Below are 14,508 nucleotides of genomic sequence, written 5' to 3'. Positions count from 1 at the left end.
TACCACTCATATGAAGGGTATTGCTACACCCAATGGTGTATTACCTTAGAAGTTAAATCTATAGTGTATATATGTTCTGCTGTGTCTTTATGTATACTGTGTCGGGATCCCTCAGATTACTCTTTCATCTGAAGGACCGATGTTCTTAGGTGTGAAGCACCACATGTCTCTAATTGATTGCTCCGTCGAGAAGAATGACACAGACACGGGCTGTATGATACAACTCGGGATGCCTGCTGAGCGCCTCTGGCTTATCAGTTAGGCTTCCATCTTTTATAGCAAAGAATTTAAACATTTACAGACATGCGCAGTATAAATGGTTTCACAACTTGTTTTCTACAAAGAAAGTCACGTAGGCCATAAAGTAGAAGAATTTGACCTTGGTTCACAAGGGAGATGTCTGAGACATCTCCTCGAAGAAAAGATAAAGCAAAAACAAGAAAATGCAACATGGACAGAACTCAATTTAACTCCTTCAGTTCCTATCATTCCCCCCTTTGACATCTTCATTTTTCCACAATCTGGAACACTGGGTCCTGCAACGACAGCTGTTAGTGCCCTATTCACCAGGTACTATCCCAGGCCGACGGGTTGCCCGAGGGAGACAGGCATCTTCTTTTACCCTCTCCATCCCCTGGTTACTAAGGCCACGTCTGTCATCACAAGAGTATGCTCCTTCATGTCAGAAATGAGATGTCAACCTGAAACCTAAAGAAAACAATTATCAATTTTGGCATATGTTCTGTCATTAACTTATCTATTTCATCTGCGTCTATACTTTTTCTTACATACAGAAAAACACCAAAAAACAAGTTTAAAAAATACATATATTACAAAGATACAAACAACAATATGTAATAGACTTAGTATAATCCCAGCTATCCAGCCTCCAATACCCTTAAACCAATTAGCTGGATTAAGAAAAGAGAAGGTGTCTGACCACCAACTATCCTTAGTACGATCATTGTCTTTATCGTACTGATCTCTAAGTTTTTGAACATCCTCTATTTTCAATTTTAACCTTATAATGCTGTTGGGATCTATATAATGACAGCAAGCTGGTCCGATGACTTGACACATACCTCCTTGCGCTGCAGTTAAATAATCTAGTACTATGGTATGCTGATTAGTGACTATAATGATTGGTTTGAATCTGTCTGGTGCGGGTACCGCCATGTTCATCAGTTTCCCTAAAAGGGGTGTTTTGAGTCCTAACAGGGGCTAACCTGCTAGGGTGGTGGTAACGGGGTGTTCCACAGGCTAGGCAAGTATTTCTCCAGTCTGGATTTTGTTGACCACAATTACTACAAATCCATCCTGGATTGCCATTATCAGGTGATGGTGATTGTACATCAGGGTACAGTCCAGTGGACGGTGGCGGGGGTGAACTGGGAGTTGTGGCAGGAGCCATAGGTACTGGTGATGGCACTGACAAAGGGGTTGGATAAGGTGGAGGCTCACGCATTTCCTCCACTGGGTCATCTGTCATTCTGACCTTCTTTGGACGTATCCATTTCCCTGTCTTCTCGTTATATGCCCACTTTTCCCTTTTGGCAACCTGTGAACACTTTAAACATGCTTCAACCTGTTCTCCCCATCCTGCATCTGTAATTTTTCCTGACTTCGTGTCTTTTATTTCTTTCCATTTATCCTCATTCAAAGCCTCTTGTCCCTCTGCCTTGAATTTTTTTAATACCTTCTCTAGGTCTCTTGCTGCACGTCTTCCATATCTATCCTCAATTATATGACATAACCAATTTCCTTCTTCAGGTGTCTTTCCCTGACTGTTCCCCATCTTTCTATCCTGTTTCTCTTGTTTCTTCCTGTTAATCCCCTGCCTTAGGTGGTGTATTGGGTAAGCTCAAGACTAGGCTCTACTATACCTCGTTACCTTCTTCCTAAGGTGCTAACAGGCTAAATGGAGTGTCTGTTCCTCGGTGTACTACGTGTCTCGTGTACTTATATGCTATGTAGCATCCGAACAGAAACACTCCCACAACACACAGGATTGTAAACAAAGTATCCATCTATTGGGGTTTTTCAGTCATATCTTGTCACAGGCTCATTTCACGGTCCTGTGCTCATTCAATCACACTCTTATCTGTCACAAGGTTTATCCGTAAAGGGTGTTGATTTAAGCTTAGGCGGTGACCTCCCCAAAAGGACGCTGTCACATGGCCCAGTTAGGCAATATCACCACTCTTTGAACGAATACCTACTGTGCAGCTTATTTGTCTACTTTCCACAGTCCTTCAAATCAAGGCAGTCACTCAACAACCTCCTCTATTCCTAGTGCGGAATCGTCTATTGTGAAAAACTTGTCCGTCCGGGCTGCGCAGTATGAACTGTTCACCCAGCCTTATATTCCGTAATGTCAGACCTCTTAACGTGTCACTCAATGGGACATGTGTATTCAATGCTAACAATACCCACCACTGTTCTCCCTTCTTGAAGTGGTGAAACTTTTTTATGTTTGTGTCTGGGGTTGTCCCTGCAAATGTCCAATCACCATACCCGTTATGATTTGCATCAGTTCTTCTCCTAAAAATAGCAGTACACAGGCAGAATCTGCAATAGCCTCTCATTCGGACAGGGATACAGGAATTACATATGCGTGTCACACCCGATTTCCTCAGAGTTCTTATATGGACCTGATCTTACGGCCCCCTCCTCTACTAGATTCCCCTTTACACGGACCTCAGTTATAATGATAGATTATGAAGAGCAGAGAAGAGAAAAATTGATCTCTTACCTGGCCAGGTGTTTAGGTCTGCTGTTCACAATTTCATCAGTAACTGGAGTGGTCCGCAGATCGGGTAGTCTTGGAGAGGTGCCTATTTCAGGTCCCTGTTTCAGGCGCCAGGAAACTGTCGGGATCCCTCAGATTACTCTTTCATCTGAAGGACCGATGTTCTTAGGTGTGAAGCACCACATGTCTCTAATTGATTGCTCCGTCGAGAAGAATGACACAGACACGGGCTGTATGATACAACTCGGGATGCCTGCTGAGCGCCTCTGGCTTATCAGTTAGGCTTCCATCTTTTATAGCAAAGAATTTAAACATTTACAGACATGCGCAGTATAAATGGTTTCACAACTTGTTTTCTACAAAGAAAGTCACGTAGGCCATAAAGTAGAAGAATTTGACCTTGGTTCACAAGGGAGATGTCTGAGACATCTCCTCGAAGAAAAGATAAAGCAAAAACAAGAAAATGCAACATGGACAGAACTCAATTTAACTCCTTCAGTTCCTATCAACTGTCTTATATATTGTTGTTGCTATGTACATAGGTTGTGCACTGTGGTTTATAGGGAGAGCGTAGTACCTTAATTTGGCCACAAGATGGTGGGCATTTCAGTACATACAGATCTTAGATTAATATACAAGTCAGGACATGTTTAAAGTAGGTGGGGCTGCCGGGTGGTAAGCTGCAAGTCTTAGAGAAGTTGTTAGGAAGTTAGTTCAGATGGGGACAGGGTGTCGTAGAGTCCACATGGGCTATAGGCCCGGACAGCTTGTCAGCCAAGTAATGTTCAAGCGCTGCAACCCACTCCTGGCCAGACTTTTTTGAACAGTAGATGGATGTACTTGGGTCGCACTGGTTGTTGTTGGCTCTAAGTTGATGGCACTGATGGACATTTTACAATTTTGAATGAAAGTTATAATGTCTTTTTCATCTCCTGCACTTGGCAGCCTTTGTCCTTGGCTTATCACTGTGTCTACTGTCCTCAGTGTTGACCTTTTCTTGGCCCTTATTTTAAAATAGATTGTACAGCACATCTTGGGAGCCACCTTGTTGATGCAGTAGAACTACCTTGTTTTGTTGCTGTCCTCAATCTTGCCACGATGACCTGTGACATGAAACTGTCTTCACACAATCATGTTTGTATCAAAGTTTGGCTGTTCCTCACCCAGTTTTAAGCGCCCTACACAACTATTTCTGTTGTAGCCCGTGTGTTTTAACCTACATATGAAAATGATAATCATTATCACTCGTCTGGTATAATTAGTTACTCATATACAGTATCTACCGTATTTTTCCGACCATAAGACGCACTTTTTTCCCCCAAAATTTTTGGGGAAAGTGGGGGGTGCGTCTTATGGTCGCAATACACCTAACCTGGTGGCAGCGGGCGGGGCTCTGCGATGCGGTGGTGGCAGCGGGCGGCGCTCTGCGGTGCGGTGGTGGCAGCGAGCTGTGCTCCGCTGCAGGGGCGGCGGCTCCGCCGGCATTTCTTCGCAACCCGGAGGCCTCCGCACTTCCCTTGCTGGCCGCCGCCATGTTGCAGTGGCCTCCGGGAGCATGGACGCCGGAAAGATGGCCGCCGGTCCAGGGACGGCGCATGCGCAGCTTCAGATCTCGTCCCGAGATCTCGGGAGACGAGATCTCGTTGCCGAGATTTGAACCTCGTCCCCCGAGATCTCGGGACGAGATCTGATCCCGCGCATGAGCCGTCCCCGGACCGGCGGCCATCTTTCCGGCGTCAATGCTCCCGGAGGCCACCGCAACATGGCGGCGGCCAGCAAGGGAAGTGCGGAGGCCTCCGGGCTGCAAAGAAATGCCGGCGGGGCCGCCGCCCCTGCACCGGAGCACAGCTCGCTGCCACCACCGCACCGCAGAGCGCCACCCGCTGCCACCACCGCAGAGCCCACCTGCCCCTGCCTCAGCACAGCTGTCCCAGCCCTGCTGCCCCAGCCCCAGCACTCCTTCCCCAGCACTGCTGCCCCTGCCCCAGCACAGCTGCCCCTGCCCAGCACTGCTGCCCCTGCCCTGCTGCCCCAGCACTGCTGCCCCTGCCACAGCACAGCTGCCCCAGCACTGCTGCCCCTGCCTCAGCACAGCTGCCCCTGCCTCAGCACAGCTGCCCCAGCACAGCTGCCCCTGCCTCAGCACAGTTGCCCCAGCACAGCTGCCCCTGCCTCAGCACAGCTGCCCCAGCACAGCTGCCCCTGCCTCAGCACAGCTGCCCCTGCCCCAGCACTACTGCCCCAGCACACCTGCCCCATGCCCCAGCACAGCTGCCCCAGCATAGCTGCCCCTGCCCCAGCACTGCTGCCCCTGCCCCAGCACAGCTGCCCCAGCACTGCTGCCCCTGCCCCAGCACAGCTGCCCCAGCACAACCAACCTGCCCCAGCACAGAGCCGCCACTGCACGAGCCTGGACCACTGAATGACCCCTGTGACTACTTTTCCACCTGTGCCGGATCCCTTCCCAGGTAAGCTGAATTCGGATTGTGAGACGGACCCCCATTTGACACATTATTTTTTTCCCTATTTTCCTACTGAAAATTGGGGTGCGTCTTATGGTCTGGTGTGTCTTATAGTCCGAAAAATAGGGTGGTCACAGCAATTACTGATTTAACACTATATCTTTCTTTTGTTCATTCACTTTGCATTTTGCTAATTGATAAATTAACACTTCCATTTTTACTTTTTAGCATTTTTTCTACACCTGCCTAAAACTTTTGCATAGTACTATGTATCTGTATGTATCTCTTCTTGGCTCTAACTTGGTCTCATTCTTCTGTAGCTTTTACAAACGTGCTCTGCTTCCATCAAAAACTTAGAATAAGGCAGCCATCCCCAGCAAGGACATCCAAATGCAGTGTTGTTCAATCAGATGAAATCCGTGACTCCAGAAGCTCAACAACTATTACAGCAGCAGCAACATCCTCTTGTGCAGCTTCAGCCTCAGCAGCTCATGCAACTACAGCAGCAAGTATATGTAGCAAATTGGTATGGATATAAAATATTTAAAACTAAACTTTTAATCACAATTTAAAAAACTGTAAAGTGCCAAAATAGTGCCAGAAAAAAGTGCCCGTGCAATCGTGCCAATAAAAACAGCAACCTATGCTGAGACGCCTTATATTGTCTTAATATTGGACAGAATAAATTTTCCTTTTTTGTGCCAAAATATACTTGAATGACCAGTGTATCTGGATGCATTCCAGGTATGTTACCCAAAATAATATCTTAGGATATATGGCAACACTTATTGAAATTATTGCAGTATCCTCTTTGGGAACTCAAACCTTATTATTCCTATTTCCATCTCAATTATTATCAATACTCTTCAAGACAAGGCGAATCAAAAGAGGAGTATCTATTGCTCCACATCAGAAAGAATTTGTACTATAAAAGCATTTCTCACAGGTTAATATGAACCATACATAGCACCCATGGAGTCCAATAAATTAATGCCCTGTACTCCACAATATTACTGCATAATAAATACTCTCACGGTGAGACAAAAGTATGTCATTATAGTCATCTCAGGTGTATTAGTCCTATACACCGACGCCTGTGCATGCGCTCCTGAAGAAGGGGGCCCCCAGTCTCAGCATATTCTCATGCCTGCAATCATCTGGACGGCCTTACTCCCACACCGTATCTCCCAACGCGTTTCATCTATTCAGGACTCATCAGGGGAGTTTATGGAGTTCAGTTAGAGACATAGCGCGCAGGTTTCACTTTCTCTTGCCTTATATGTAACTGAGTACAGTGCCGTATCCTGTCAGTTTCCGGAACCCGGGTACTTCATTTCCGGTCCCTCCATGTGTAATGAACCCTCTCTATCTGCGTGCCCCACTTCCTGGGCTTGGCTTCGGGCCATTCACGTCACGTCCAGTCTAGGAAGCAAAGCGTCATCGCCACAGCGCTCACATGACTTACAGTGTCTATGGCAACCTGACGCTGCATTATACTTTACCCGTGTGTCTAAAGGATTGCATTATAGACATATCGGGTTTCAGCAGTTGTCTCCTAGTTAAGCAATATTTGTGTACCTTAATTATCCACATCCTTGGAAACAACTGTATCAAAAATATGAAACTCAGCTAATTCGGACATATTAAATTGCTGAGTACCTTAGTAATGGACACCTTGCAAAGATTCCATATCCAATTTGTTAGCATTCACATTTACAATAGAAAGAGGACAAATAAGATGCATCTATAGTGACTTTCACCTAAAAAAATATATATACTGAAGGGATCATATTCAGAAATATCTGGTGTGTTATGTTATTGCATGCTGAATAGGGACACCACGGATCTTCTTACTTATTGGAAGTATAGAAAGGGTGCTCACTAGATCTCTCCCTGTTAATCCCTCACTATTTGCTCCCTGCCTCACGCGGAGGTTGGCACCCTAATATCCTGCGCAAGTGGCGCCCCCCACTCGTCTACGGCTCTCACTAGAGTAAGTATCCCTATTACTCCCTCCCTACAAGAAGGAAGAAAAGGAGAGTATATCGTTTAAACCCTTAGGGTGCACTGTTTGTAAAGTAAAAATCCAAAAAGTTTCCCATTGGAGGATGTCTTTGTCCCAATCACCTCCTCTCTGATTTCTGGAAATTTTTTTCAGTACCTATGAAACTGATCATCTTAAGATCTCCCTTATGGGTCTGGTTAATATGATTGGCTACTGGGGTATCACGTTTGTTGATGGTATCTCTATGATGCTCTCCTACCCTTACCCTAAGTTCTCTCTTTGTCTTGCCAACATATTCTAGACCACATCTGCATGACATCTTATATATTACTCCTACTGATCTACAGTTAATAAACTGATGGATGGGGTATGTTTTTCCTGTGTTGTTACTACAGAATTCATTATTTTTTTCAATCGAAGTACAGTATTTGCAGCACCCACATTTGAAGCATCCTTTTGGTTGGGTGCCTAACCATGTGGCGCTGTCAACACTTTTTGGGGCAAAATGGCTGCGGACCAACCTATCTTTTAAAGAACGACATTTCTTGTATGTAATCTGTGGATATGTAGGTATAACTTTTGCAAGATCCTGATCCATGCATAAAATTGGCCAATGTCTGTTTATTATTTCTTTTATATCATTTGCTCCATTGCAATATTTTGTAATGAATCTTATAGTTCCTTCGTCCTTGGTTTTCTGCATTGGGATGAGTAAATCCTTTCTATCTCTAGCCAAAGATGTCCTGTAGGCATTCCTTAGAATTCCGTCTGGGTATTCTCGTTCTAAGAAACGGGATCTCAAGTCATCAGCTTGTATCTTATAGGTACCCTGACCTGAACAATTCCTTCTCATGCGAAGGTACTGCCCTTTAGGAATAGCTTTTTTCAGGGAAACTGGATGGTTAGACTCCCATCTCAAAAGTGAATTAGAAGATGTGAGTTTTCTATATGCCTTAGTTAATAGGCGCCCATTCTCCCCCCGTTCCATCAGGACATCTAAGAACGGTAATCTGTACGCATTTACCTCACAGGTAAAGCTAAGGCCTAGATCGTTCTTATTGAGGCCTTTAACAAAGTTGCAGAAGCCGTTCTCATTACCCTTCCAAATGAAGAACACATCGTCCATGTAGCGAAGCCACAGGACAATATTTTCCTCCGCTACTTCTAAATGCTCTCCGAAAATGGCATTTTCCTCCCACCAGCCCAGGAGAAGATTAGCATAAGATGGTGCACAAGGGCTACCCATCGCAGTGCCCCCGAGCTGGTGGAAGTACTTGCCATCAAAGAGGAAAAAATTTTTGGTTAAACAAAATTCAAGGGCCCTCATCACAAATTGATTGTGTTCCACATATTGTAGACCTCTCGTTCTTAAGTAGTAGTCTGCAGCCATTAATTCCTTCTCATGGGGGATCGATGAGTACAAGGTTTCTACATCGATTGAACACAATATCATATTGGTGTCCAACTCAATGTTATCCAGTTTCAACAAAAGATCAGTGGTGTCAAGTGTGTAGGAACTCAATGCGACCACAAATGGTCTCAAAATTTTATCAACATATAGCCCTAAATTTTGGGTTAAACTCCCAATTCCAGAGACTATGGGTCTTTCTCTTAGTGGTACTAAGCCTTTGTCCACCTTAGGCAGGGCATAAAAAGTTGCCACTACCGGATGTAGAGGGAGTAAAAAATCTCTTTAATTTTTGTCGATTAATTTTGATTGGAAGGCCCCATCAACCAGTATTTTAAGTTCTCTAAGGTTTGATTCTGTAGGGTTATTTTCAAGTATCTCATACCCCATGGATTTCTGCAATAGAGAGCAACACAGTGTTCTACACTGGGCCACATCCATTATTACTGTGTTGCCACCTTTATCTGATGGTTTAATTACCCTAGTGGCATCTCTCTCTAAATCCAGCAGGCCATCCATTTCTGTTTTGGTAAGATTACGAGGTCAACGTATTTGAGAGTTTTCCAATTCAATCAAATCTCCGGACACCAAATTAGAAAAGACATCTATGGCGCTTATATCATTATTGGTTGGTGGCATACGTTTGCTTTTATTCTTAAAATCCGTAAATGGACCTTCACCATATTCATTGGGGTCTACATCTCCCAGATGATATAAAAATCTGACACCCCCCAAAAGATCTTCATCAATACCTAATTCAGTGCAGCTTTTTTTGTCAGCATTTATAAAATGTTTCTTCCATTTTAGTCTATGTATAAACAAATTAAGATCCTTTATAGTTTCAAAGCATCTAAAATCAGAGGTTGGGACAAAAGACATACCTTTACTTAATACTGCCATTTGTTCTCTATTGAGGGATTTTGAGGACATGTTGATAATTTGGTTATTCAAATGGGGTTCCAAGTGTTGAATCGGCTTCTCAGTGGGTAGTTTGAGTCTAAAAAATGTTCCCTCTGTGGCGAGCCTCGACCTGCCCCCCTACCCCCTCGTGAACCACCTCTGCCTCTGGCTCTCCCTCTATTGTTTTTAAATCTAACTTTGGAATCTGAATATTCAGTCTCAGAGGATGAAATATCCGTTTCCTGTTGTCTATTTGGTTTCGTATTAGTGACTGTGTATGCCTTATTGTCCCGAAACTCCTGTAGGTCTCTGATAAAATACTTATGTTTTCTTTCTTTAAGATGATATTGAAATTTTTCAATGGTATTCTGTAGACTGGTCTCTTTCAAAGAAAATTCTGTTTCTGCTGAAAACTTTTTTGTAACCTCTATTTGCTCCTTGAGGCGTTTATTAATAGAATTTAACATAGATTTTTCCTCTTCTAGGAGTATTCTCATTAACCTTAGTGAACTATCTGTGGCTTCCTTTTCAAGCTTGGCCGATAAGGCCGCACTTTTATATCTATATCCAAAGGTAATAGATATTCTAAGATGCCTAGGTCCTATGCCTGCCTTTATATAATTTTCCAAACTCTGTACCTCCCACCAAGAAGTAATTTGTTCTTTATAAACTTTGGTGAGTTCTTTAAAAGCTGCACTGAAAGATGGTATAAATTTTTTCTGCGTGAAAACACCATCCGAAAATACGTCTTTGGCCTCATTCATCCATTGATTTGTGTCTATTCCTATGGATAGGAATCCTGCCATTTCCAATATTTCAATTAGTTAGATAAGCAGAGGTCTATTTTACCAATACCGATCAAAAGTATATGTAGCAAATTGGTATGGATATAAAATATTTAAAACTTAACTTTTAATCACAATTTAAAAACTGTAAAGTGCCAAAATAGTGCCAGAAAAAAGTGCCCGTGCAATCGTGCCAATAAAAACAGCAACCTATGCTGAGACGCCTTATATTGTCTTAATATTGGACAGAATAAATTTTCCTTTTTTTGCCAAAATATACTTGAATGACCAGTGTATCTGGATGTATTCCAGGTATGTTACCCCAAATACTATCTTAGCATATATGGCAACACATTGAAATTATTGCAGTATCCTCTTTGGGAACTCAAACCTTATTATTCCTATTTCCATCTCAATTATTATCAATACTCTTCAAGACAAGGCGAATCGAAAAAGGAGTATCTATTGCTCCACATCAGAAAGAATTCGTACTATAAAAGCATTTCTCACAGGTTAATATGAACCATACATAGCACCCATGGAGTCCAGTAAATTAATACCTTGTACTCCGCAATATTACTGCATAATAAATACTCTCACGGTGAGACAAAAGTATGTCATTATACTCATCTCAGGTGTATTAGTCCTATACACCGAAGCCTGTGCATGCGCTCCTGAAGAAGGGGGCCCCCAGTCTCAGCATATTCTCATGCCTGCAATCATCCGGACGGCCTTATTCCCACACCGTATCTCCCAACGCGTTTCATCTATTCAGGACTCATCAGGGGAGTTTATGGAGTTCAATTATTCAATTAGAGACATAGCGCGCAGGTTTCACTTTCTATTGCCTTATATGTAACTGAGCACAGTGCGGTATCCTGTCAGTTTCCGGATGCCAGGTACGTCATTTCCGGTCCCTCCATGTGTAATGGACCCTCTCTATCTGCGTGCCCCACTTCCTGGGCTTGGCTTCGGGCCATTCACGTCACCTTCGGTCTAAGCAGCAAAGCGTCATCGCCACAGCGCTCACATGACTTACAGTGTCTATGGCAGCCTGACGCTGCATTATGCTTTACCCGTGTGTCTAAAGGATTGCATTATAGACATATCGGGTCTCAGCAGTTGTCTCCTAGTTAAGCAATATTTGTGTAGCTTAATTATCCACATCCTTGGAAACAACTGTATCAAAAATATGAAACTCAGCTAATTCGGACATATTAAATTGCTGAGTACCTTAGTAATGGACACCTTGCAAAGATTCCATATCCAATTTGTTAGCATTCACATTTACAATAGAAAGAGGACAAATAAGATGCATCTATAGTGACTTTCACCTAAAAAAATATATATACTGAAGGGATCATATTCAGAAATATCAGGTGTGTTATGTTATTGCATGCTGAATAGGGACACCACGGATCTTCTTACTTATTGGAAGAATAGAAAGGGTGCTCACTAGATCTCTCCCTGTTAATCCCTCACTATGATCCCTTCAGTATATATATTTTTTTAGGTGAAAGTCACTATAGATGCGTCTTATTTGTCCTCTTCCTATTGTAAATGTGAATGCTAACAAATTGGATATGGAATCTTTGCAAGGTGTCCATTACTAAGGTACTCAGCAATTTAATATGTCCGAATTAGCTGAGTTTCATATTTTGGATGCAGTTGTTTCCAAGGATGTGGATAATTAAGCTACACAAATATTGCTTAACTAGGAGACAACTGCTGAAACCCGATTTGTCTATAATGCAATCCTTTAGACACACGGGTAAAGTATAATGCAGCGTCAGGTTGCCATAGACACTGTAAGTCATGTGAGCGCTGTGGCGATGACGCTTTGCTGCTTAGACCGGACGTGACATGAATGGCCCGAAGCCAAGCCCAGGAAGTGGGGCACGCAGATAAAGAGGGTCCATTACACATGGAGGGACCGGAAATGACGTACCCGGCGTCCGGAAACTGACAGGATACCGCACTGTGCTCAGTTACATATAAGGCAAGAGAAAGTGAAACCTGCGCGCTATGTCTCTAATTGAACTCTATAAACTCCCCTGATGAGTCCTGAATAGATGAAACGCGTTGGGAGATACGGTGTGGGAATAAGGCCGTCCAGATGATTGCAGGCATTAGAATATGCTGAGACTGGGGGCCCCCTTCTTCAGGAGCGCATGCACAGGCATCGGTGTATAGGACTAATACACCTGAGATGACTATAATGACATACTTTTGTCTCACCGTGAGAGTATTTATTATGCAGTAATATTGCGGAGTACAAGGCATTAATTTACTGGACTCCATGGGTGCTATGTATGGTTCATATTAACCTGTGAGAAATGCTTTTATAGTACAAATTCTTTCTGATGTGGAGCAATAGATACTCCTTTTTTGATTCGCCTTGTCATGAAGAGTATTGATAATAATTGAGATGGAAATCGGAATAATAAGGTTTGAGTTCCCAAAGAGGATACTGCAATAATTTCAATAAGTGTTGCCATATATGCTAAGAGAGTATTTTGGGTAACATACCTGGAATGCATCCAGATACACTGGTCATTCAAGTATATTTTGGCACAAAAAAGGAAAATTTATTCTGTCCAATATTAAGACAATATAAGGCGTCTCAGCATAGGTTGCTGTTTTTATTGGCACGATTGCACGGGCACTTTTTTCTGGCACTATTTTGGCACTTTACAGTTTTTTAAATTGTGACTAAAAGTTAAGTTTTAAATATTTTATATCCATACCAATTTGCTACATATACTTTTGATCGGTATTGGTAAAATAGATCTCTGCTTATCTAACTAATTGAAATATTGGATATGGCAGGATTCCTATCCACAGGAATAGACACAAATCAATGGATGGATGAGGCCAAAGACGTATTTTCGGATGGTGTTTTCACGCAGAAAAAATATATACCATTTTTCAGTGCAGCTTTTAAAAAAACTCACCAAAGTTTATAAAGAACAAATTACTTCTTGGTGGGAGGTACAGAGTTTGGAAAATTATATAAAGGCAGGCATAGGACCTAGGCATCTTAGAATATCTATTAACTTTGGATATAGATATAAAAGTGCGGCCTTATCGGCCAAGCTTGAAAAGGAAGCCACAGATAGTTCACTAAGGTTAATGAGAATACTCCTAGAAGAGGAAAAATCTATGTTAAATTCTATTAATGAACGCCTCAAGGAGCAAATAGAGGTTACAAAAAAGTTTTCAGCAGAAACAGAATTTTCTTTGAAAGAGACCAGTCTACAGAATACCATTGAAAAATTTCAATATCATCTTAAAGAAAGAAAACATAAGTATTTTATCAGAGACCTACAGGAGTTTCGGGACAATAAGGCATACACAGTCACTAATACGAAACCAAATAGACAACAGGAAACGGATATTTCGTCCTCTGAGGCTGAATATTCAGATTCCGAAGTTAGATTTAAAAACAATAGAGGGAGAGCCAGAGGTAGAGGTGGTTCACGAGGGCGTAGGGGGGCAGGTCGAGGCTCACCACAGAGGGAACATTTTTTAGACTCAAAGTACCCACTGAGAAGCCGATTCAACACTCGGAACCCCATTTGAATAACCAAATTATCAACATGTCCTCAAAACCCCTCAATAGAGAACAAATGGCAGTATTAAGTAAAGGTATGTCTTTTGTCCCAACCTCTGATTTTAGATGCTTTGAAACTATAAAGGATCTTAATTTGTTTATACGTAGACTAAAATGGAAGAAACATTTTATAAATGCCGACAAAAAAAGCTGCACTGAATTAGGTATTGATGAAGATCTTTTGGGGGATGTCAGGTTTTTATATCATCTGGGAGATGTAGACCGCAAAGAATATGGTGAAGGTCCATTTACGGATTTTAAGAATAAAAGCAAACGTATGCCACCAACCAATAATGATATAAGCGCCATAGATGTCTTTTCTAATTTGGTGTCCAGAGATTTGACTGAATTGGAAAAATCACAAATACGTAGACCTCGTAATCTTACCAAAACAGAAATGGATGGCCTGCTGGATTTAGAGAGAGATGCCACCAGGGTAATTAAACCATCAGATAAAGGTGGCAACACAGTAATAATGGATGTGGCCCAGTATAGAACACTGTGCTACTCTCTATTGCAGAAATCCATGGGGTATGAGATACTTGAAAATAACCCTACAGAATCATACCTTAGAGAACTTAAAATA

This window comes from Dendrobates tinctorius, unplaced genomic scaffold (genome assembly GCF_039654945.1).
Source record: "Dendrobates tinctorius isolate UK_male_01 unplaced genomic scaffold, ASM3965494v1 ptg000070l, whole genome shotgun sequence".
In the NCBI taxonomy this organism is placed as follows: Eukaryota; Metazoa; Chordata; class Amphibia; order Anura; family Dendrobatidae; genus Dendrobates; species Dendrobates tinctorius.
Note: the sequence above shows the minus strand (reverse complement) of the source record.